Source organism: Peromyscus eremicus, chromosome 5 (genome assembly GCF_949786415.1).
Source record: "Peromyscus eremicus chromosome 5, PerEre_H2_v1, whole genome shotgun sequence".
Classification (NCBI taxonomy): Eukaryota; Metazoa; Chordata; class Mammalia; order Rodentia; family Cricetidae; genus Peromyscus; species Peromyscus eremicus.
In genome coordinates, this window is record NC_081420.1 from 42,587,201 (window position 1) to 42,610,842 (window position 23,642).

The 23,642-nt window shown below is 40.9% G+C and overlaps 1 protein-coding gene across 1 annotated transcript in view; it reads left to right on the top strand.

Annotated features, from left to right (window-relative positions):
- The first annotated feature begins 5,491 nt into the window (after positions 1 to 5,491).
- Stard3nl (STARD3 N-terminal like) overlaps positions 5,492 to 23,642 on the top strand; it is a 40,177-nt gene continuing 22,026 nt past the window's right edge. Inside the window, exon 1 of the mRNA XM_059263367.1 lies at positions 5,492 to 5,590. The gene's annotated coding sequence lies outside the window, so the exon portion shown is untranslated. The remainder of the gene's footprint in view (positions 5,591 to 23,642) is intronic.

Sequence of the window (23,642 nt, forward strand, 5' to 3'; positions counted from 1 at the left end):
TAGACTAGATAACACTGAAATCGTATCATTGGCATCCATCAACATGCTCAGTACAATTTTGGGTATTATTCACCCTGGTTTCACTCCAACTATCAACCTGTAATTACACCCATGGGTAACCATATTGTTGAAATAAATGGGAAAAGGATATAGTTATCTCTGAGAGTATCCAAATCAGCTCAGAGTAATAGACAGTAACAGTAGTATCTCATCTTAGGTAAACAGTAGCTATACCAGCAGACTCACGTTTAATAAAGAATAGAATCACTACTATTATGGTCCTAGAGTTGTATGATGCAATAAAAAGCAAAATAATGATAACTATATGGAAAAATATAAACACTTTATGTAAATTAAAATTGCACTTTGCTTGATTTAAAAGATAATTTAATTGCATGGTACATTTACATAATACTAAGGAAATTAAAATGTTTGAAGGCTTGCATTGTCTAAGAACTAGGAAGAATATAGTAGATTCTAAGTAGTCAAAGAAAAGATGAGCCACAGGGTAAGAAAATATATCCACAATATTGTTACCGCTCTAGTTGGCAGAATGAACCTGGGATAGTGGAGCCTGAAAATGAGGGGGACTAAAGTCTCATACAATAGCCCACTTTATTCAGGGCATCAGGCAATTTATATGCTGAAGGTATTTTGAGGGTTAAGCACAGTCATGTAAGCAAAGTTCACTTGAGTTCACGTTGTACACAATCACAAGGGCAAGGTCACATGAGTTTAGGCTGTACACATCCAGGAGGACAGCATGTGCTTGGAAGCATCAGTCTGAATTAATAATGGCTAAGATAATGGGTAATATAAAGTAAACAAACCCCTATTTACAACACCTGGGAGGTGCACATTCCAAGAATGAATCATCGTTATGGAAGAACAAAGGTTGTAAGACTGTTGTCTACTTGAAGTTTTCTCATAAGTATGGTGATATTTTATTTGTACTGAAATGTGATTTTATTTGCATGTTAATAAATAAAGTTGCCTGTGGGTCAGAGCTAATAGCAAGCCATAGCAGAAGCTGGGGTGGTGGTACACACCTTTAATCCCAGCTCTTGGGAGGCAGAGCTAGGCGGATCTCTGTGTGTTCAAGGATACAGCCAGCATGGAGACACACGCCTTTAATCTTAATACCAACCATAGCAGACTGGAGGTCTGTACAGACAGGCAGTCGTGTGGTTGGGTTTACAACCAATGAGAAGGCAGAACAGAAAGCCTTTATAAAGACAAACACACAGGAAGTAGGTCTCTTTCAGAGAGGTACAGGGACAGTGAAGGGTAAGGGTTTTAGCTCTTAGCTATTGCTCTGACCTCTTGGCTTTCATCTCTGTATCCGTTCTCTGTTTCTTATTTAATAAGACGGTTGGTTACATCTACACACAAGCTCTGAGAAAACTCACACAGCTTTATTTTGTCAATCCCACTGGGTGAGAATAAGATCACCATCACAATTTTTGGGCCAAATTTGAAGCAAGCTTTATAACTACTGGTCAGGACGATGGACAATGGCCAGATCCATACCCAGGATTCCCAGAAAATGGCAGCAAATTACATTAGTCTGGTGCTTATAAAGGGAAAACACACAAGGCTACACACTTCCCACCTTCATCCAATCAGGGGCAAGCATACCTCCTAATGTACTTCCTGCTTATGTACCTCTTGCCTACAAATGATCAAACACATCCTGTGTAAACAAGGCAACCAACCTTGTTTATAGAACTAAAAACTCGTGGCTTGTTATCTTACATGAACAATAGCCCCCAGCATTCCAAGAAGTTATCTGTCATTGGGCAAATGGAGCTTACAGGTTAGAGGCATTTTTGTTTTATAGATCTTTTAAGCACAGTAATTAAAACTTAAAACATAACTTTAGCCCTCACAATTCATGTACATGTTCTGATACTATATGTTTGAGATGAAGGACTCATTAAAAATGTAGGAAATCCTTAAGAAAAAGGCAGACAGTATAATTAAAGGATAAGCAAAAAATCCTCTGATAGATATTGACAAAAAGGAATATCCAAATAGTCTAAGTGTATAAACTCATTTTTATCTAGGAGATGCAAGTTAAATACACATTGTAATGTCCATAAATAAACATGTGTAAAAGATGAATGCTGCAAGCCGAAGGAAAATGTAATGGAACCCAGCTACTATCACAAAAGCTACTACTTGGAAAAGTCAAGGACTTTCCCAAAGGTCAAGCCATGGCTTAAGAAGTCTTGGTGATATTTTTAGCTTTTGTATATATATTAGCTGGTTCCTAAAATGATTTTCTTGTGTGCTTCCAAGAACTAAGGTAACATCCTTATGGAAACAACACCTGTCTCCTAGGTCAGGCAGATAGCTTTATTTCTTGTGCAACTTAAGGTGAGACCCTCCTTTCTTATACCGCCTTACTAAGATTATAGACTACTAAATTCTTATATAAACATTTCTAGGAATGTAGTTTGAGCACACAAATTCCCTTTTTCTGATCTACTAACTGATCGTTAGCTCTCAGTTGACCTCCTCCTTTACCACACCCTTTTGGGTTGTTAAAGAAAGCCTGACAGTCACTGCCTGAGGAAAATTCTTACCTGCCTTTATGACCCTGTAGGAATTCATGCCTGGTGACCTGGCTGGAGAGGGAGGATTGCTATTGTTTGAGTTTATAATTGAATACCCTAGAGAACTTGGGAATGAAGAACTGAGAGGTATGAGATTCAGAGGAGGAAACTGAAAGAAAGAGAGAACTTGAGGATGAGAAGGACAAGAGAAAGGAGAACGAAAGAACTAGATGGGTAAGAACTGGAGGAAACTGAGAGAGAAAGAAGTTGAGGACGAGAAGAAGAGAAAGAAGAATGAAAGAACTAGATGGGGAGGAACTAGATTGAAGGGCTAAAAGAGAGTACTAGAGGAACAAGATGGAAGATGAGGAAGAGCCAGATGAGGAAGAACAAGATGAGAAAGAAAGAGATGAGAGAGGAGCTGAGATGGGAAAGAACTAGATGGATGAGAACCTAGATGGGGTAGAACTAAGATGAGAGAATTAAGATCGAACTTAGAGGGGACAGCAGATAAATGCAGAGAGAAATCAGGCAAGAAAGGAGCTAGGAGGCATGAGAGCAGAATAGAAGCCACGTGTGTGTAGAGAGGGAACTGATTCAGAATAACAAAGTGTATGGACTAAGGAGTTTTGTGTACATAGATTCATTTCATTTCATCAAAGATGTGATTATCAGCTGGTTGTAGATTCTTCCCAGACCCCGGGAGGGGACTATTGAGGGGCTGGACCCCCCCCCAGTCCCTGATAAATGAAAAGAAGTACAAAAGAACACAACTGAAAATGTCTTTGGCAAGTGTTGAGTAATCAGATTTTTTTTCCTTGTTTGTGAATGTGAAAATTGATGAAACCAAAAACTTACTGGGAGATATCCATTACTGCTAAACACATATGTATATCCTGTGCCACGGTGATACGACACTTCATAATATACCAAGATCAAATGTATAGCTATAGCCACCAATGATGTGGTACAAGAATATCCATAGTGGCATCATTTTTAACTACTCCAAACTTTAAATAACCCAATATTGAGAAACAGTAGAATGAACAAAATTTGAAATTATAAACAAAAACTGAGAATGTTAAAGTACTACATTATTCTTTTAATATATATTAATATTACAAACAATGTATTACAATATTGCAAATATTACTTATTTTCTTTATTGCTTATATCAAATATAAGACAAACAAGGAAGGAAAGATTTATTTTGGCTCGCATTTAGGGTACAATTAATCTAACATAGCAAAGAAGGTGTGGTAGCAAGAGTGTGAGACCTATGGTCAGAGGCATCCACTGTCTGGAGACACATCAAGATGAATGTGGCTGCTCTGCTCATTTCTCTGTTTTATTTGTCCTGGGACCCCAGAACATGAATGTTGCTCCTCACATTCAGGGTGGGTTTCCCACCTCAATTAATGCAACCTAGAAACTTTCACAGACATACTCAGAAGTCTGTCTCCTAGGTTATTCCAGGTCCTATGAAGTTGATAATCGATATAAGCCATCCTGGGCATCAAGGTAAAAGAAGCACTTGGAATATGTACTATGTCTGGAAGCCTGACATCAGGTAAAACTAACCACAGTGGTAGTACTCTCAGAACAGTGTACACTGTTTTAATTACTAAGAAGGCTTCTGCCTTACAGCAGTTACACAAGTTGTTTCACCTTGTCAAACAAATTATTTCACACAAAATCCCTGCACTTAGTTTGTATATATACACACACCTTGTCCTTTAATTTTTTTAATGCCTATAAATTTAGATAAAAAAATAAAAACTTGAATGTTATTTCTCTTCAATAGGATGCTAGAAAGGATTATTTAAATTCTATGGGTGGAAACGGACACTAGCAGCACCAGGGGACCTTATCAGAAGCATCTACTGCTAGACTTGAAGATGTTATGTATCCTGAGATCCACTGTGTTCTCTCTTGTTGGTATCTCCACCATAACCAGTACTTGGACAGAACCTGGAAAATGCATCCACACATGTTTAAGGTAGCATTTCTCCTATTAACAATAGAAGAAACAAACTGTATGTCTGAGAGTACAGAAATGACAAATTATACCTATTGGTTCTGAGGACTATTGGTACAGAAAACAATAGGCACATTTAAGGATAGATGAAGATCAGAACTTGAGTGGTAACGAATATTTTCGCATGCCAATGCACAGGAGCTAAGATCTGTCACATAAAGTTTGAGCTTTTAATTGGTGTATAAACACAGGTTTTACCCAACTTGTAGTGTTCAAAAGTTTTGCATGTATATAAATTCACTTTTGTAATTTAAACATTATAGAAGCAATTAAAATTACTTTATAAGATGATTAAGAAATACTTTAAAATTATCAATCCTATTTTCCTCCAATGGGCTGAGCATCTTCAGAACTGATAGAGACATTTTATCTTCCTTTATACCTTTACATTTTTGAAGGACGTAACTGTCACATCTATTGGGGGAAACATAAACATCACTTAGTGTCCAATTTCGTATATAACAATCATGCAAATATAGTTAGCCTTAACTATCAGTAAGAAAAGGCATTATGGAGTGAGAGAGCAGAGAAAAAGGCTTCCTATGTAAGTCTGAACGAGTCCTAAAACAAGTTCTTAGTGGACAGCTCAAACCAAGGTGCCAGGGCCTGAAATCCACCCTAGGATTACTTTTCATCGGCTACAGCCTAAACCCTATAAAGCGACTAATGAAGCCTTCACTAGAATCCCACAGGAAGTTGCAACTAACTACAACCTTGCAGGTGTAGGCGGGGCTCTGGAGGCTCGACCTGGTTCTCTAGACCCGCCCACTGCCTCCTTCCTGACCCATCTACTGGTCGTCACAAGACTGATAATTCCTCAAACCAATCCGCTGTCTCCTGTACCGCTTCACCGTTCCGGCGAGCGGTAGCGTCTGTGCGTGCTCAGCGTGTTGACGTCCCGGCGGGTCCCGCCCTGCAGCCCCGCCCCAGCCCGGCGGGCCTGGACCGCGGAGCCGGGTCTGCAGGCCAGCGGGCGGCTCGCGCCGCAGAGGAGGTAGGCTGTTTTCCCGAGCCCTGCTGGGCAGGTCGCAAAGGTTCGGGACTCACAGGACTCCCCACGCCTGGCCAGGGCCATGCGCCCTGTGGGTGCAAATCCGGCGGAGTGCGGGAGTGATGCTGGGCCCCGGGCCCACTCCCACACTCAACAGGAGGCGGGTGGTCCAGCCTTGGCTCCGTGCCACTCACCCGTCAAGACCGGGATGACATGCGGGTATGGACTGGCAGGTACTGTCAGTTACCAGCCTTTCGCCTGCATCAAGAAAAGCCCTAATATAAGAAAATGAAACGAAAATTAAAGCATGAGTCACGAATATTCTAGACTTGGGTTTAGCTCTCCTCTTTGCCCACTCATCCAGCCTTTTATTTTATTTATTTGTTTGTTTGTTTAAAATCTCAGTAGCGTTCTTTCTCTTCCTCTTTTGGTCTGGAACATGGGTGGACATCGTGGAACTTTACTTAGCGTTCTCTCAATACGGCAGTTGTAAAGGCATTTGTCTCTATTCACAGATGGAATCACCGAATCCATCACTTGACCCAGTGCTAGTTTGGGTAAGGTTAGTAAGGCTGAACACAGTGACGGGTTTAACTTCTCAGTGCACTAGAGTTACTTCAGCATGTCCCGTCTGATGTTTTTGTTTAAGGATCCTAAACGGTTTTCCCATCTTTGCTTCATCTGTCAATCATCCTTTTCTAGAGCAGGATTTGATGAAAAAGAACAATTTATAGTATTATGGCTGTATTTATGGATAAGTAAAATGCTGGATAGACATGCCTATGAAGGGACAGTGTATATTGTGCCTCTCTCTACATCCACTACATGATTGCCATACATATGTACTATTTTGTATTGTTGAGAAGAATACATTTTTCTTTGAAATCTTCCTGTCTCAAACATGGACCTTTAAAGGTTACATCATCAAATGTATTAAAGAAAGGAAATTAAAACTGTTCTGAGGACTTATCTTCTCAGGATAGTGGTTATCATTTGGATTTAATCATTAGACAGTTTATATGATGAATGTCTGTCCATGCCACATGTTGTTTTAGGTGTTGGAAATTGAATATTGAACACTAGCTAAGGTTCCTGCTCTCAAATTCCTTAGATTTTGGTGAAGATGGAATATATGTGCAAATGAAAACATGGTTTTAGATAGTAATGAATGCTAGAAGATCAAGCAGTAAGACACATTGGTGTGACTATGGTGTGTGGGATGCAGGAAAATGTCCCTGAACAGGTGATGCTTTGGATGAGACCTGAACGTTTAGAGTGAGTCATGAGAAGATCAGGGAGTTTCCAGTTACAAGGCAAAGCCTGGAAGGGAAGAGGAGGCTTAGTGGGAGAGGAATCCAGTATGACTCTAACTGGAAACAGTGGGCAAGTGGACCTTGGTTGGAGGTGATGCTGTACAAAGAACAGGAATCTGAGGCCTGCGTGGAAGAGCAGACTTTATAGGCACTCATAAACTCTTAGCAGCTTTCTGCTTCTTTTGATTATGAAATCATTGTTAATTCATTTTATATTTTTCTCTTTGGGGGTCCTCTTAATGAAGCATGGCCCTCTTTTTCTTAGCACTGTATCTCACACAGTTATTTTTCCTTTTTGTTGTTGCTGTGTTCAAGACTCAAGCCCTCTGCTCATCTTAAGCTCTAGCTTTTATCTCCTTGCTCCCAGTCGTCAGTCATTTCCAATACAGTCTTTACCTGCTTTCTGTTTGGAAAGCACTGGTGGGCAGTCCTGCTCTACTAAGAAAATACAACAGTAAGTAGATTAGCCTTTTCCATTAGAATGTGTATTAATGACTAAGGATTACTCTGTATTTAATTTCTGCAGTTTTCTGGGCACATTGCATGCTTTCTCTTCCTTCAGACATATTGCAAATGACAAAACATTTCATCAGTGAAGAAAACATTCCCTAAGTCCCCTCAGCTAGACTGACGGAGGTCATTAGCTTTACTCCAATCGATTTCACCATGCTCCACCCCTTCTCCACCAAGCATGTGACAGGATCTACACGTTGATGGTTTTTCAAACTTGGTTCCTGATGTGACATTTTAGAGCTTATGTAGTGGACCCTTTCAGTGGAGAAGGTGTTCTGGAACCCTAGATAGGCAGTAGTTTCCCAAGCTCAATGTGTGAAATGGCCAAGCATGCCAAATGCTCGCCTCCAAATTTTCATGCTAGTATTTTATTTTGCTCTGTTTCCTTCTTGAAAATCCCTTATCAAAGAGTGTCTGCGTATATCAAAGTACAGCGTGTCAATATCTGGAATACATTGTTCCTAAACTCATAGAAGGCAGTTTAAAAGCTGGGAGAGTGCTTTTCCCTTGGACTAAAATAATCCTCTTTTAATTTTTCCCCCTTTTCTGAAGAAGTAGATGCCAGCACTTTACATGTGCCCTTCCTTCTTGTTAGAAGGTTATTGCTTGTAAGTGACTCCCAGCACAGTGGTACATATGGCTTGTAAGTGACGCCGAATACAGTGGTATGTGATTGTAACACCAGTTTTATGCAGATCTCTGGAAGGGGAAATCCCAAGTTGTAGGCCAGCCTTGGTAACTTAGCAAGACCCTGTCTTCTGATAAATAAGGCAGGATTGTAGTTCAGGGGAAGAATACTTGAGCAGTCCTGGATTCATTCCAAGGTACAACAGAATTTCTTTTTAATTCAAGTGTTAATTTCAGCAATATTTAAAAAAGATTTAAAAGTTGCCAATACTTTGCCAGCCTGATCTTATTCTTAGATGTGAGGTAATGTGGCATGCAGTGTGCTGGTTCATTGTTTCTGGTAGCCAGTAGAGTTCTTCCCATGATTGAGGAAGTACTTGAGACAGCTCAATGATGTAATTTTTCTGATGCTGCTTTTAAAAAGTAGAAACCAGTTTATAAACTTTATATGGTGGAAGAACCAGTTTGTTACATGGTGTAGCGTGGTCCTAAATTTTAAAAAGAACCATTAGTTTTCAGGTTCTCTTATTTGATGAACTACGTTAGATTAGTAGCTAGATTTATAAAAATTAAAACCAGTAGTTTCATTTGCTTTCTGGCTGTCCTTTTGACCTGTCGTCATAATGGAAATTGAGTTTAATGGCTTTAGAATAATATTAGTAGAACTGGCATCTTTCTTAAATGTGAGAAGATACTTAACATTTATGCAAAAGAGCTTTTTTTGCACTTTAACCCAAAATATCAAAACTGTATATTTAGACCAAGTCTCATTGTTTGTAAGGATACTCCCGCAACTAGTGCCTACATTCTTAGAGATCTAGGCTGTCAAAATCAGACCCCACATTGTAGGCATCCAGACTATCTGCTCATGGTGAGTCCTGTGCCCCAAACAGGGACCCTGATGGCCTCAGGGACACTGCTTGTGTTCTGCTTGACAGCTGGCCAAAGCTCTGCCTGTGCCTCAGAGTCCACCCTAATGCTGGACTTTCTCAATAAAACATTTCTTTTGTCTCTATGATGTGGGCTTTCTCTTTTCGCAGCACTTTTGGGACAATTTCTCTACAACATGTTTTACTTTCCTACCGTTGGTCATGGGTTATCATAGATGCATCCTCAAATCTGTGTTGGCTAAGGGTTTAAAGACTTCATCTGTGCTGTACACGGAGTGGTTTTTGCATGGTAGAGCTCTCTAGCTTGATTGCGCATTCATTACCATCTTTGAGAGAAGTGTTGGTAAGTGTTTCTTGGCTTTGATTCCACAGAACTGTCTTCCTGTTCCAGCTTGGGTCTGACTTCTATAGTTTCCAGCCTGTCCCTTTTGAGAAATTTAAATCTTTAGATGTAAATGTTGGAGCACATTGCTACTAAAAATGTCATGGTAAAATCGTTACAGTCATTAATATTGTTAATGCAGATGGAAAAGCTGAGGTCCAGGGAGAGTGTGGCCTAGAGGCTCTTGGCTCCTTACCTGGGTCTGGTCAACACTTATGGCTTTTGCTGCACTTCAGAACTCTGGGCAAGCTCTTTGTTTAAGTCTTTCTGATATTTCCCTTCTTTGTGAACAGACTTAGATATGGAAGATAGTTCTCTTCTTGTGGTGAGTGGAGATCACAGCCTCAGTTCTCACCGGCTCTTTGACTCTGGCTGTTTAAGTCTGGAGGGTCTTCTTGTCAGGAACTGGGTAGGGCTGCTTTTGTCCTCCGAGTTTGAAAAAACTGCTGTTTTCTCTGGTTTTGTGACTAGTTAATCTTCACTTTATTAAATGCATGATTTGGCTTAGAACCTTTTAAGTTGAATCAGTTACAGATTTCTGTATCCTGTATCTCCTAGAACAATAGACTTTTTGAATATTGTTTATTGCTTATTATAGTATTTTTGTTTTAGAAAAATATATTCCATAATTCTTTGAATTCATCGCTTCCTGTTTGTTGATTTGATAATGCAGAATCAAGTAATTCCAGTGACATTTTTCTTTTCAAATTTATTTTAAACATTTATTTTTAATTATGTGTATATATGTGTGTGTTGGGGTGTGGGAATATGTACCTGTGAGTTTAAGCACCTGCAGAATCCAAAAGAGCACCAATTCCCCTGGGGCTGGCATTGAAGTGGTTGTTAGCCACGCCCACCAGCACTGAACTTGGTCTTCGGAAGCATTATGTGCTCTTAATTGCTCCGCCACCCTTCAGCTCCCAGTGCCCTTCCTCTGTTCCTGTCTTGTAAATTCATCAAGGGGAGCAGCAGCTCTTGAGGTGTTAGACGTTTCTCCAGCGCAGGTGAATGCACCAAGCCAGGACTTGCTTTGGCATTGTTGCTAGTAATTAGCCCAGAAGATGTTCTGCGTCAAGAGCTGTGTCATGGGGTTATGGGGCTAGCCTTTGATTGTAGGAGGTCCAAAACCATCTCTGGTCTCTACCCATAGATAGACAACTACACAAATGCCCCAGGGCAGTGAGCACATTCTACTCCCTAATATCTTGTCCCATTGGGAACCTCTGTTGTCTTTAATTTATTCTCCAAACCTTCCTCTAAGTTAGGTTGCAGTATTACTGTCCCTATCTTGCAAAACATTAAAACATAAAAAGGGTAAGTTACCTGGCCAAGGTGGCAATATTGGGATGTAAAATGAAGCAGTGCTCCAACATAGCCCCTCTCTCCGACTTACCACTGTCAGTAATCTAAAGAGCCTATAAATCGGAAGGAAAATTAAATGCCAGCAGGAGCCAGCTGATTCGAGAAGTAAATACCGTGACTGGGTGGCAAACTGGTGAGCTGGAGAATATTTCCAGTTGCCTATTTTTCAAGAGAAACTAGAAACCTGGGGATTTCATTAGTGAAAATGTTCATCTCTGCATATTGGCCGTTGATTCCCTGTTTAGGAAGTGTGTAAGCTAGCAAATAAACACAGCCCCCACTGTTAGTTTGAGGTCTTTTTGGAGGCATATGGTAGTGCTTTGATGACCTAAAGAGGTGTGCATCCACTTGATGGTGGAAGTCAGGTACGTGTTGAGTGGGGGGCACAGGTGGCAATGAGGATGGGCAAGTTAAGCATTGGCTTGTGTGCAAATCAAAGCTGCTCATCTAACATGCTCTGCGCTGAGTCTGCTGCTGCTGCAGACGAAACTGCCAGCTTGTAGCTGGGACAGGCATTCTTCATACTTTTTCTTTCGTGACTTCCACTTGCCCCAGTGTTTAAATAAACACCTCATCTCACGGGGCGTTGAGAAAACGTAGACTATGGAATTGAGTGCCTCCATCCTGGAGAAATGAACCACAGCCATACTTCACATTGTTGAGAGCCTCTTACCCTGGAGTTCTTGTTTACCTTTCTTTGAACAAGGAAGTTTGCCAACATTTTAGAAATATTGAACTCTTGCTGGCCTTTGGTGTTTGCCCTGTCCTTATGACCCTGCTCTCTTCAGCCCAGCCTTATGGGAAAGGAGCATTCACTCCCATGCTGTCTTTTCACAGCTCTCTCTGACTTGTTCACACACTTCTGTTCAGCCTCCCAGTAGTTTCCCTCAGCTCCCTCACCTGGGTTCCCCAGACAGAAGATAACCTGTTGGTGGGCATGCTCGTGCTTAATCCATTTTCAGTTGCCTTTGTCGTCTTCTTCATTGATACATTGCACAGCTTTTCAGGTCATTCAAAGCATAGCCTTTTCTTGATGGCATTGCTGCTCACAAACTGATACTCAGCCTTCTTTGTATTATACCTGTTTATACTTGGTTTTCAAACCACTTGTGTAATTGGTACATAAGGATAAAGACAGTGCCTTTTGCATCTTACTTTACCTCACAGCAGCTAGCACAATGCTGTGCATGCAGTAGATGCAGTAAATCTGCATCTGTTTGGGTTGGTAGGTCCCAGGCATATAGTTGATGTCTGTGTGCTTTCTTGTGTGTACAGCACTTGTGCTGTGCCTGAGCATATTGGAAAGACAGATGACCAATCTAATCTATTGAGGAAGATTAGGACATTTTTATTAAGCCCATTACCAAGAATCAAAACTGAAATTAATATTCTTTATTTGGGGGAAGCATAGTTGTACATACAGGAGAGTCAGGGCAAAGTCTCACACACACACACACACACACACACACACACACACACACACACACACACTACACAGGGAGTTCATAAAACTCCAGCTCAGAAAAAACAAAATATTCTTGGTATCTTGGTATATTAATATATCATGTTGAAATTCTAAACGTGTATATATATTTTTTCTATTTTAGTTAGCAAGTACCCAGACTCTATCCCTGCTCCCCTTTCTTTTTTGAGATAGTGTCTCTTTATAGAGTCCTGGCTGTCCTGGAATTCACTATGTAGACTTGGCTGGCCTTGAACTCACAGAGATCCTCTTGCCTCTGCTTCCTGAGTGCTGGAATTAAAGGCATGCTCCATCACTGCTGGCCCTCTATATGTTTATACATTGGTAATTGTAGTTATAAATCTAACAAGCAAATAAGATGTCTTGCATGTCCACCATTGCTCTAGGATACAGAATTGTTCTCTAGGAGGTTTTTTGTTTGTGCTTTTGTTTTCTTATTTTTCTTTTTCATTTGGTTTTGGTTTTGGCAGGGCCTCATATAACCTAAACTGACTTTGAGGTCCCTATGTAGCTGAGGAAAACCTTCACATTGTGCTCCTCCTGGCTCTGTCTCTAGAGTGGGTGCCACTACACCTGGCTTTCTAGGAGCTTTTAATGTGTAAGAAAAATAGTTAAGGATACCTCATTATTCTATAGGAGCTTTGATATTGTGCTTGACAAAAGACCTGTGAACAATATGTGAAATATATATTATAAGGTGGAGGAAATCCTTATTTTAGTTTCTATTTTTAAAAATACCTTTTTAACTTTTTAACTAATAATTACATCATTTCCCTCCCATTTCTCCCTCCAGGTCCTTGCATATGTCCCTTTTTGCTCTCTTTCACGTTCATGGCCTCTGTTTTCATTGTTGTTATATGCATGTGTTTGCGTATGTGTGTTCCTAAATACATAAGTAAACCTGCTCAGTTTATATACTGTTACTTGTGTGTATATGTTTTCAGGGCTGACCACTTAGTAGAATAGAGATTATCTTGAAGGTATCTATGCATGTCATACCTAGAGGAAGTAATCTATTACTAGAACAAAAGCACTGGTGTAGGATAATTTTATAAATAAGAGGTTTATTTTATAAATAGATCTCCCAGTTAGCTTCTGCTGTCTCCTTGACACAGCCTAGAGTTAATCTGAGGGAGCCTCCATTGGTGGATTGCTTGTATCAGATTAGTCCATGGACATGTCTCTGAGGGCAGTTTTTGATTGCTAATTGATATAAGAGGGCCCAGCCCTCTGTGAGAAGAGCCATCCCTGGAAGGTGGGCCTGGGCTTTTCAAGAAAGGCAGTTGAATGCAAGTCTGGGGGTAAGCCAGTGAGCAGCACTCTTCCATGTTCCTGCTGCTGCTGTTGCTTGAGTTCCTGCTCTGACTTCCCCCAGTGATGGACTGTGGTCTGAAGTCTAAACCCAATAAACCCTTTGCTTCCCAAGTTGCTCTTGGTAAGTGTATTTATCACAGCAATAGAGGCAAGAGAACAGCATTCCACCCTTTGCTAATCCATGCTATAGAATGGATGCATCTTGAACACATTGTGATAAGTAAAAGAAGCTCTATACAAAATACAACATGTTCATTCATATGAAATATTCAGAACAGATCAGTGTTGTCAGGGCAGGGCAAAGAGGGAGGAATGGGGAGTTACTGTGTAATTGCTATGAAATTTCCATTGGCAGTGCTGAAAATATTTGGAACTATATAGAGGTAAAATTATACAATATTGAGAATATGTTCAACGCCTCTGAATTGTACACTCAATTTTTATAATTTTATATTATGTAAAGTCCACCTCAGTGTTAAGAAGAGAGGCTATTTAGCTCGATGTTTTGGAGGATGGAAACCCATGGTCAGGCAGTTTGATAGCTCAGCCTCTGGCAAGGGTCCCAGCCTGTCTCAGCGTAGCAAAGAAATGGATGGGAAAAAGCTCTGTGCAGAGATCACATGGTAAAACAGAAGACTCAGGGCCCACAACTTCTCCTTTGTAATCTTGTGCCTTTTCCAGAATCAACCAGTCCCCGGAGACTGTAGTAATGACTTTCTCCAGTGAGCCAATTACCCCCACCAGGCCCAGCCTCTTAATGCTTTCACCATCTGTTTGTTACATGGCTTTCCACATTGAGAACCAAGATGCTGGCACCTGAGCCTTTGGAGAGGCACTGAGAAGCCCTTGGGGATCACGAGAATGCTTTGAGGAGGTGACGCATGAGCTGTTGATAGTTGGGTGATTGGCAGAATGGGCATTCTAGGTGGGCTTGAGTTATGGCAAAGGTGCAAATGCCAAAATCTGTATAAGGAACTCTGAGTTGTAAGCACAGCTGGAGTGTTAGGAAAGGAAAGCTTTGTTTCTGAGCAGAGGGAGGGATGGGTGCTGGGAAATTGGAGAGGCTGTGTAACTGTTGGATGAGAGATGATTGAGAAGAGGCTGGTAAGAACTGGTAGGAACCATGTTTTTCACCAGTGAGGATGGTGCCAGCAGCAGAGTCAACCTTAACATATTTTCTTGTAGAGCTGTAAATAAGACCTTACTGATGATTAGTGACTATTCTTAGATATTTGGAAGTGTTTATAGGTAATGTGTATATGTCAGTATCTTTGTTTAGTCACTATAATTTTGATTTTGTAATTACTTGGTTCTAAAAATGACAAGATTAAACTTTCTGAGAATGTTGCTACTTTGAAGTCTTTACAGATACCGAGTGAGGTTGTAGAGGTCCTGCTACAGCCTGATGTGGTGGAGCACACCTGTCATTCCTACACTTGGACTTCTGGGGAGGGTAGAAGGTTCAGGGTTATCCTCTGATCCATAGCAGGCTCAAAGCCAACCTGAGCTACGTGAGACCCAAGGGGACAGAATGGAGGGAGAAGGAAGAGGAAAAGAGAGAGGGAAACCCGGAGGTGATTTCATTATTGGGCATACAGCACACTGCTTTCTTGGAATATCAGCCTGGAGTTGCATGGCATCTCTCAGTGTTCTTTGTTCTTTCATGTGATTCCATCTTCTGAAGCACAAATTAGCCTGGTAAAGATGATCCTAGAAGTTGTACCTGATTCTTGTCATTTGAAGACCTAGTTTCTTGTGAAGTGTGAAAAAAAACTAATGAAAAGAGAGACAGTAATACTTTTTTTTTAAAAAAAAAAATCTAGGTATCAATATTTTAAGATTACATCTCTAGCTCACATTCATTGTAATTTCAACAGCAGATGTTTATCTGTGGTGGAGATTAGAAAATAATTTTTGAAGCTGTGGCCATTGTGTGTATGTTGCATTGTAGGAAGTGACAGAAGGAACTTCTGCCTGTAAATACTCTTTGTCATAGATGGAAATGACTCATCCTTTTATTGGAGTTCTCTAGTTTGTGAAGGTGGTCTCAAGTGACTTCAGGGGAATTAGATGTTGTGTGTTCCCAGGTATTTCTCCTTGAGTCCTTCTTACATTAGAGACACCAAAGAAGCAGTGGGTTGATTCACCATCCGTAGAATGACATTTGAGGAGTTCTTGCCCCACCTTCCAGAGAAGAGTCCTGTGATATTAACTTACCAGGAGCTCAGCTGTCTCTGAAGAGGCTTGTAGAGTGGGCTGACTACTTGCTAGGCTGCTTCTTGGAATTAAGCTGTTATCTGTATTAGAAAAGATAGGTTTGGGAAACATGAAGCGTATGTGATAAACCCAGTTCCAATTCTGGTCTTTGGGATGCAAGATAAATACCGTAAGAGGTTCGATTTTAAAAATAATGCTTTTATTAATTATTTGAGAATTTCATACAAATGCAAAATACAGTGTATTTTGATCATATTCATCCCCTCTCCCAACTCTTCTCAGATCCTTCCACTTCCCCACCCAACTTCTTGCCCCTGCCCCTCAACATGTTCTGTTTATGATGACCAGCTACTCCTGGGTTTGAGACCTGCCCTGGAGTGGAGTGTGGTTGATATATCAAATGTCACACCATTAAAGAAAATGAGTTTATCTCTCTAAAAAGCAATCAGATGCCAAAAGATCATCAAATAAGGGTAGGTGGGATCTCATGCCCACTTCCCTACTCTAAGCTGGGATTTTATCTGGATTAAGCTTGTTTGGGATTTGTGCATGCTTTCACAATCATTGTGAGTTTATATTTGCATCTTCCCTCTTTTGTCTGGAAACACTTTCCTTGAAGTCACCACCCTTTACTCTTAAGGTCTTTCTGCACTGTCTTCCATAATGATCCCCCAGCCTGGAGGGGAGGGTGAGAGAGCCATCACATTAGGGCTTGTGCTGGGTAGTTTTTGTAACTTGACATAAGATAGAGTCATCTGGGTAGAGGGAACCTTATTTGAGAAAATGCCTCCATCAGATTGCCCTGTAGGAAAGTCTGTGGGACATTTTCTTAGTTGATGATTGATGTGGGAAGGCCTAGCCCACTGTGGGTGATGCCAACCCTGGGCAAGTGATCTGGGAAGGCATAAGAAAGGTAGCTGAATGTGAATTTGAAGAACAAGCCAGTAGTAAGTAGTGTTCCTCCATGGCTTCTGCTTCAGATCCTATCTTCAAGTTCATGGTTGAGCTCCTGCCCTGCCCTTCTTCAGTAATATATTGTGACCTGGGAATTGTAAGATGAAATAAATCCTTTCTTCCACAAGTTGCTTTTGGTCATGGTGTTTATCACAACAATAGAAAGTAAATTAAGGGACTGGAGAGATGGTTCATTCTATTCCTCATGCCCAGTCTACCCCCAGACACTCTGGCCTTGGCGTGAGAACCAGGTAGTTTTTACCACTTCTGCTGCCATGACCTGGTCTCCTAACTCCATACATTTTCTTCTAAGTTACTGCCATGTTGTGTCTACCAAGAGCTCCCTGGATTCTGTTTCTCTTCACAGTGCACATTCTTACTATACACACTGGTCATAATTGTCTTCTGGAGAACATCTTCCAGGGTACTCTGTCTTATTTAAGTGGAAGTCTTCATAGTGGTACCCGTGATCCCACATGCCCATGTCTTGTTGCCCTTCACAGTTCTCATCCCCTTGTGCTATCTCAACATGCTCCAGCAGCTCTGACTTGCTGGCCACAGTCCTTCCTGGGTGGCCAGCCTGCCCCTCCCTCTACAGGGCCTTTCCTCTGCTTGCAGATGCTTTCATCCTGTTTTCTCCCTTATCTCCTGCTAGTTATTGCTCAGATGAACGCACTTAGTGACATCATCATGGCCGTCACAGTGTTTTCAAACCTGTATCTTTTCCTTGTGTCTGTGATCTCCAGAAGGTAAGCTCACCCAGCATAGGAGATGGCCTGGGTTTGTTAATCACTGAATTCCAGTGTTCAGAGGATGGCCTGCTGGAGCTCTGGTATGCAGCTGTGTTTGAGGAATGGGTGAAGTAGATGTGGTGTGTCCTTGGCAGCCTTTGGATTTTTCAGGCATTATCTATTCTGAAATCTTATAGTACAGGTTCATATTTTGGTTCTCAGGACATAGTTTAAGCCTATCTCATAAATTATGAGAACACTATCACATTTTTATGCAGTCTTTGTATCTTAATATTTCTTTCAACATACTTGTCAACTAAAGGTTTAGTAATATTTTTAATTTGTTAAAGGAATATTTTGTGTCCAATTATATTTATGTTGTATATATGCTTGTATGTGCTGTCTATAGAATGATGGAAATGCAGTAACTCCATCTTCAGATATGCCTACATCCTGTGTGTTGTGGAGCTACTCTGAGGTAGTTTGCACGTATTGTGATGCTTAGTCTCCAGTGTTTCAACATGTGTCTTCTCTAGGAATGAGGGTATCCTATGTAACAAGTTCAAAATGCTAATCAAGTCTGCAGTTGTCTTTTGAAGTGTTTCCTTTTTTTATAGTTCTTAAAAAAATAACATTTTCAAGCCTGGCATTGGTGGTGCATGCCTTTAATCCTAGCACTCAGGAGGCAGAGCCAGGCGGATCTCTGTGAGTTCAAGGCCAGCCTAGTCTACAGAGCAAGATCCAGGACAGGCACCAAAACCACATAGAGAAACCCTGTCTCAAAAAACAAACAAACAAACAAAAATTTCTTTAAAACTCTTAGAAAATTGTGTGTGTGTGTGTGTGTGTGTGTGTGTGTGTGTGTGTGTGTGTTGGGTAGGTCGATGTGTCTAGGCTCATGGTGCTGTGGTGTGCATGTGGAATTAGAAGACAGATTTGTGGAGTCTGTTCTCTTTTTCTGCCTTTCTGTGGGCTCCAGTGTCTGAACTGGGGCTGTCATGCTTGGGCCACATGTGGCTTTACCCGCTGAGCCATCTCATAGACCTGTGTTCTTGTTAAGTTCCTTGTTCAAGCCAGGCCTTTCATCTTTTTTGTGTTTGCTCTTTATGTCCTTTTCATTTTGAAGAGTAGTCACACCACTGCACTTACTGTTTTGTTGACTGGTTTTTGTCTGTGATCGATTACTTCCATATAATTGATTACTTCTATATAACTACATTCCGGTTAAACATTAATAGTGGGAACTATACAGTAATTGTTATTACATGTTTATTGCGACACAATAAATGATATCATGTGAGCTGGTTCCAGCGTCAGTCCAGATGCTGACTGCCAGGTCTCCTCCTCTCTATAAAGGCATATTGTCCCCCAACAGAACTGAACTTATTCCAAGAGGTAATACTTTGAGAATGTTCTCATAAATTTAAAATACTTATTAGCATCTACTAATGTTTCTTGCCTAGAGAATCCCTGCACTGAGACTTATAAATTGGCTTTTCTAATTTTCTTCCTCCTACATGTTTATCTGACCTCCTGCCTAATCATCTGTTTTTACAATGTAGCCATAACCTATTAAGATTTAGGTTTTTTCCAGCATGAATTCCAACCATGCTGTTATTAGTCATACTTACATCCATGTTCACACTGTCTCAGATTGGATAGTAGGTGGTCTTTCAAGACAACCTGCACGATTTTTTTTAAATAGTCATGAGATTTTGTTTTTTGTCTTTTCTAAGAACTCTGTGTTTATAAAAAGATTCTAAAAGTGTTCTTCACAGGCTCTAATAGATGCATAGATAGGAAGCCTTTGTTCTTTCAATTAGCATACAAAATACTGGATTTTATTGTTACATCTCCTTACTCACTTCCTCTCCCACTCATGGTTTATATTCCTAATGTCTGTGTTTAGGTCTATGATCCATCTTGAATTAGTTTTTTTTTTATATGATATAAGGTAGAGGTTGAAATTTATTATTTTTTTTTTCAATTTTTATATGATTGTCCTAGCATACTTTTCTGAAAACAAGCTTTATTTCTTCACTCCACTGCTTTGATATCTTTATCAAAAGTCAAATGCCCATATACATGTGGATCTATATGGGGCCTACCTATATCCCATGATCTATTCATCTATCCTTAACCTAGTGGCATGCTGTTTTGATTGCTGAAACTTTAGGGAAAGCCTTTAGGATGCATGGCCTTCTAGTTTGGTTCTATTTCAAGATTGCATTCTCATCTTTGCATTTCTTTAAAAAAAAACTTAAATTTTCTTTTATTTTTTGAGATTATAATATTACTATATCATTTGTCCCTTCCCTTTCCTCCCTGTAAACCTTTCTGTATATCTCTTGTTCTTTTTCAAATTTATGATCCCTTTTTTCATTATTTTTTGTTACATATATATACAGATACATATATATTTCTAGATATATAAACACATATACATTTATTTCTAAATCCAAGAACACAATCTGTGCAGTCTGTATAGTGTTCTTGTATGAATGTTTTTGGGGCTGGCTATTTTGTATTGGGTAACCAATTAGAATAACCAATTATTCTCCACTCTCAGCATTCCTTAGTTTTCTGTGGTTCTTTGTGTAGTAGAGGCCTCATGGGCTTTCCCCATCCATGCTCTCCATGTTAGTGTGGCCATTGTTATTGTCCTTGTTCACCTCAGGGTAGTCATATTCATGAGACTTTATGACTGTAGCTCCTGACATTCATGGGAGACACCATCTCACAGCAATTCCCTGGTCCTATGGCTCCTGCAGTCCTTCTGCCCCCTCTTTAGCATTGATCCATGAGAGGGTTTTGTATTCATTGGGTCTGGCTCCACAATTCTGCATTTTAATTGGTTGTGGTTTTCTGTAATGGTCTCTGTCTGTTCCAAAGAGGTATTTCCTTGGTGAGGGGGTGAGAACTGTGCTTATCTGTGGGTATAAGAAGGACAAATGTTTAGAATGTAGTTAGGGATTATGATGGTTTAGTAAACTGGCTGCCACTACTAAGCAAGGCAAGCTCCCTCTCCCTATTTTATGGCATTTCTACAAAACATTAGGTACAGAGGTAAAAGTCCTTCGTTTTTTCAATCAGTATACAAAATAATGGATTTTATTATTGCATCTCCATCCATTGTCGATCCTGCTCTTCCACCACTTGCAGTAGTGGTGGCTGTTTATTGTCTGGGTGTTGTCACTTTTGTGTGGAAGCAGATGGGGTTGAAGTTCACCTCCATTTTCCATACAGCATGGGGACAGATGGAGTAAAATGACCTGGAAGATGCAAACACGTCCTTGGAAGCAGAAAGGATCTTTGTGTGCTCTCTCTTTCCTGAGGAAACTGTGGGATAGGTGTCAGGTTCAGTCATGTAGGTAAAGGAAACACTGGACAATTCAGGAAGTTGTCTCCTGTGCTAGTGCGTCCAAGGCCATTTCTCACTTTCTCCTCTATCAGGTTCAGTGTACTTGGATTATGTTGAGGTCTTTGATCCACGTGGACTTGAGTTTTGTGCAGGGTGATAGATATGGATCGATTTGCATTCTTCTCCATACTGAGAACCAGTTGGACCAGCACCATTTGTTGAAGGTGCTTTCTTTTTTCTATTGTGCAATTCTGGCTTCTTTATCAAAAAACAAGTGCCCGTAGGTGTGTGGATTTACATCTTGGTCTTTGATTCAATTCCATTGATCATAGTGTCTGTTTTTATGCCAATACCATGTGGATTTATTACTACAGCTCTGTAGCACAGCTTGAAATCAGGGATGGCGATACCTATGGAAGTTCTTTTATTGTACAGGATTGTTTTATCTATCTTGGGTTTTTTGTTTTTCCATATGAAGTTGAATATTGTTTTGTCACGGTCTGTAAAGAATTGTGTTGGAATTTTGATGGGGATTATATTGAATCTGTAGATTGCTTTTGGTAGGAGGGCCATTTTTGCTCTATTAATCATACCGATCCATGAACATGGGAGATCATTTCCTCTTCTGACATCTTCTTCGATTTCCTTCTTTAAAGACTTGAAGTTTTTATCATACAGGTATTTCACTTGCTTAGAAAGACAGACAATATGTACTTGCTTCTAAGTGGATATTGGCTGTAAAGTAAAAGATAGTCATACTATGGTCCACAGACCCAGAGAGGTTAAGTAAAGAGGGAATAAGGAGGTATGTAAGGGTCTCCATGGGAAGGGGAAGTAGAATAAATTCTGGGTGTGGCCTGAGAGTGGGTGGGGTTGGGAACAGGAGGGTTCAACTTCCGGGGGGAGGAGAAAATCCTGGGAGAAATGATTGGAATTGGGGACATTTTGGGGGTGAGGTGGAAACCTAGTGCAGTGGAAAGTCCATGAAATTTACAAGAGTAACGCTACCAAGGATTCCTAGTAATAGGGGGCACGGAGTCTGAACTATCCATCTTCTGTAATCAAGCAAGGCCTCCTCACGTGGAGTAACTGGGACACCAACCCAGCCACAAAGCTTTCAGTCTACAGTTTGTCCTACCTGCAGAGTGCTCTGGGACCAGAGCCTAGCAGAATCCTCATCCAAGAGACCAGAAAGATTTCATCTAGCAACTGATGGGAGCAGATGCAGAGCCCCAGAGCCAAACAATAGGCAGATCTTGGGGAGTCCTGTGGAGGAGGGGAAGGAAGGATTGGAGGAGCTAGAGGGGTCGGGGACACTACAAGAACACGGCCCACAGCATCAATTGACCAGGACTCATGGGGGCACACAGAGATCAGGGAGCCTGGAGGAGTCTGACCTAGGTCCTCTGCATATATGTTATGGCTGAGTAACTTGGTGTTCTTGTGGGATTTATGACAATGGGAACAGAGGTAGTCACTGACTCTGTTGCCTACTTGTGGGACCCTTTTCCTCTTGCTGGGTTGCCTCATCCTTGATGCGATGGTATATGCCTGGTCTTTTTGTTGCCTGTTGTGCCATGTTTGGCTGATGTCCCTGGGAGGCCTGCTCTTTTCTGAGGGGAGATGGGGGGGGGGAGAGGTGAATCTGGGAGAGAGGGTAGGGAGGAGAAACTGTGGTCATGATGTAACATATGAGAGAAGAATTTTAAAAAGAAGAGAGAGGGAAGGAGTGAGGGAGAGAGAGAGAGAGAGAGAGAGAGAGAGAGAGAGAGAGAGAGAGAGAGAGAGAGAGAAAGAGAGGGAGAGAGGGATAGAGAGAGAGAGAGCTAGCTGCACACATGCATTGTGCAGGGTAGCATGTTCTATCTGCAAGCATTTCTTGAGTGGCCTCTCCATCAGATAGGATCATTTGTGTTCAATGGATGTATCAGCAGAGTAATCCGGGGAGCATACAGATGCTCACGTGGTTTTGCTGTCCCCTGAATCAGAGTAGCCATAAGAAACTGACATTGATCATTTAACCTATTCAGACGTTGACACTGTCACTTCATGTCTCAGCCAGATCTCCCTTGAGAAGAAACCATTAGACCTTCTAGAAAAGAAAAAAAAAAAAGCACAGCAAATATTTTCAGCTTTGTAGACCCTAGAGTTTCTTCTGCAGATGTTTGTCGTTCATTCCTGATGTTATGATATGAAAACATCCAAGACAGTACAAATGGACTGGCGGAGTTCTAGTAAAACTTCCAGAAACATGCTTTGGCTGACTTAATGTGAGCAAAATAACGAGTATGGAGACTTTAAATGTGCTGATATGGCCTGTCTTGTCTTCTGTGCTCCTGCCGTCTTTCAGGACAGGAAAATGCCTGTGGTCTCCTTGGTGTAAGGAGCATGGCAGACAGGGCAGACCTAGCTCTGACACGACTTGAAATCAAGGTGCGGAGGCAGAATTTCTCAGCTGGGAATGTGAAGGCTTGTGAACTTCAGAACAAATAAAGGTTGTTTTAAGTTTACATAATTTGTCTGTTCAACCAATAGTAGGATGCTGTTGACCTAATTGACAAAGAAGACATGCAAATATTTTCAAATCTTAAAGCATTGCTTTCTTTTCACAACACGCTGAAGTTGATTCCTACAGAGGTTAAGATAGTTTGCTGATTTGCCGATTCTGAGGAGACAAGCAGCCCAAACACTGTGAGCTAATGTCACCCAGTGACATTATCTGGAAGAAAATAAGAGGACTGTATAGATGCTTGACCGATTCTGTTCTGAATCCTAACAGCGTGACATGTGGACTTAGTTCTTCCTGTTTTAAACAGACTGTGTACAAAGTACATTTGAAAACTGAGGAAAAAGTGAAAGGAGAAAAATAAAATCTCACTCAGATAATCTTTGCTAGCTTCCGTTATAT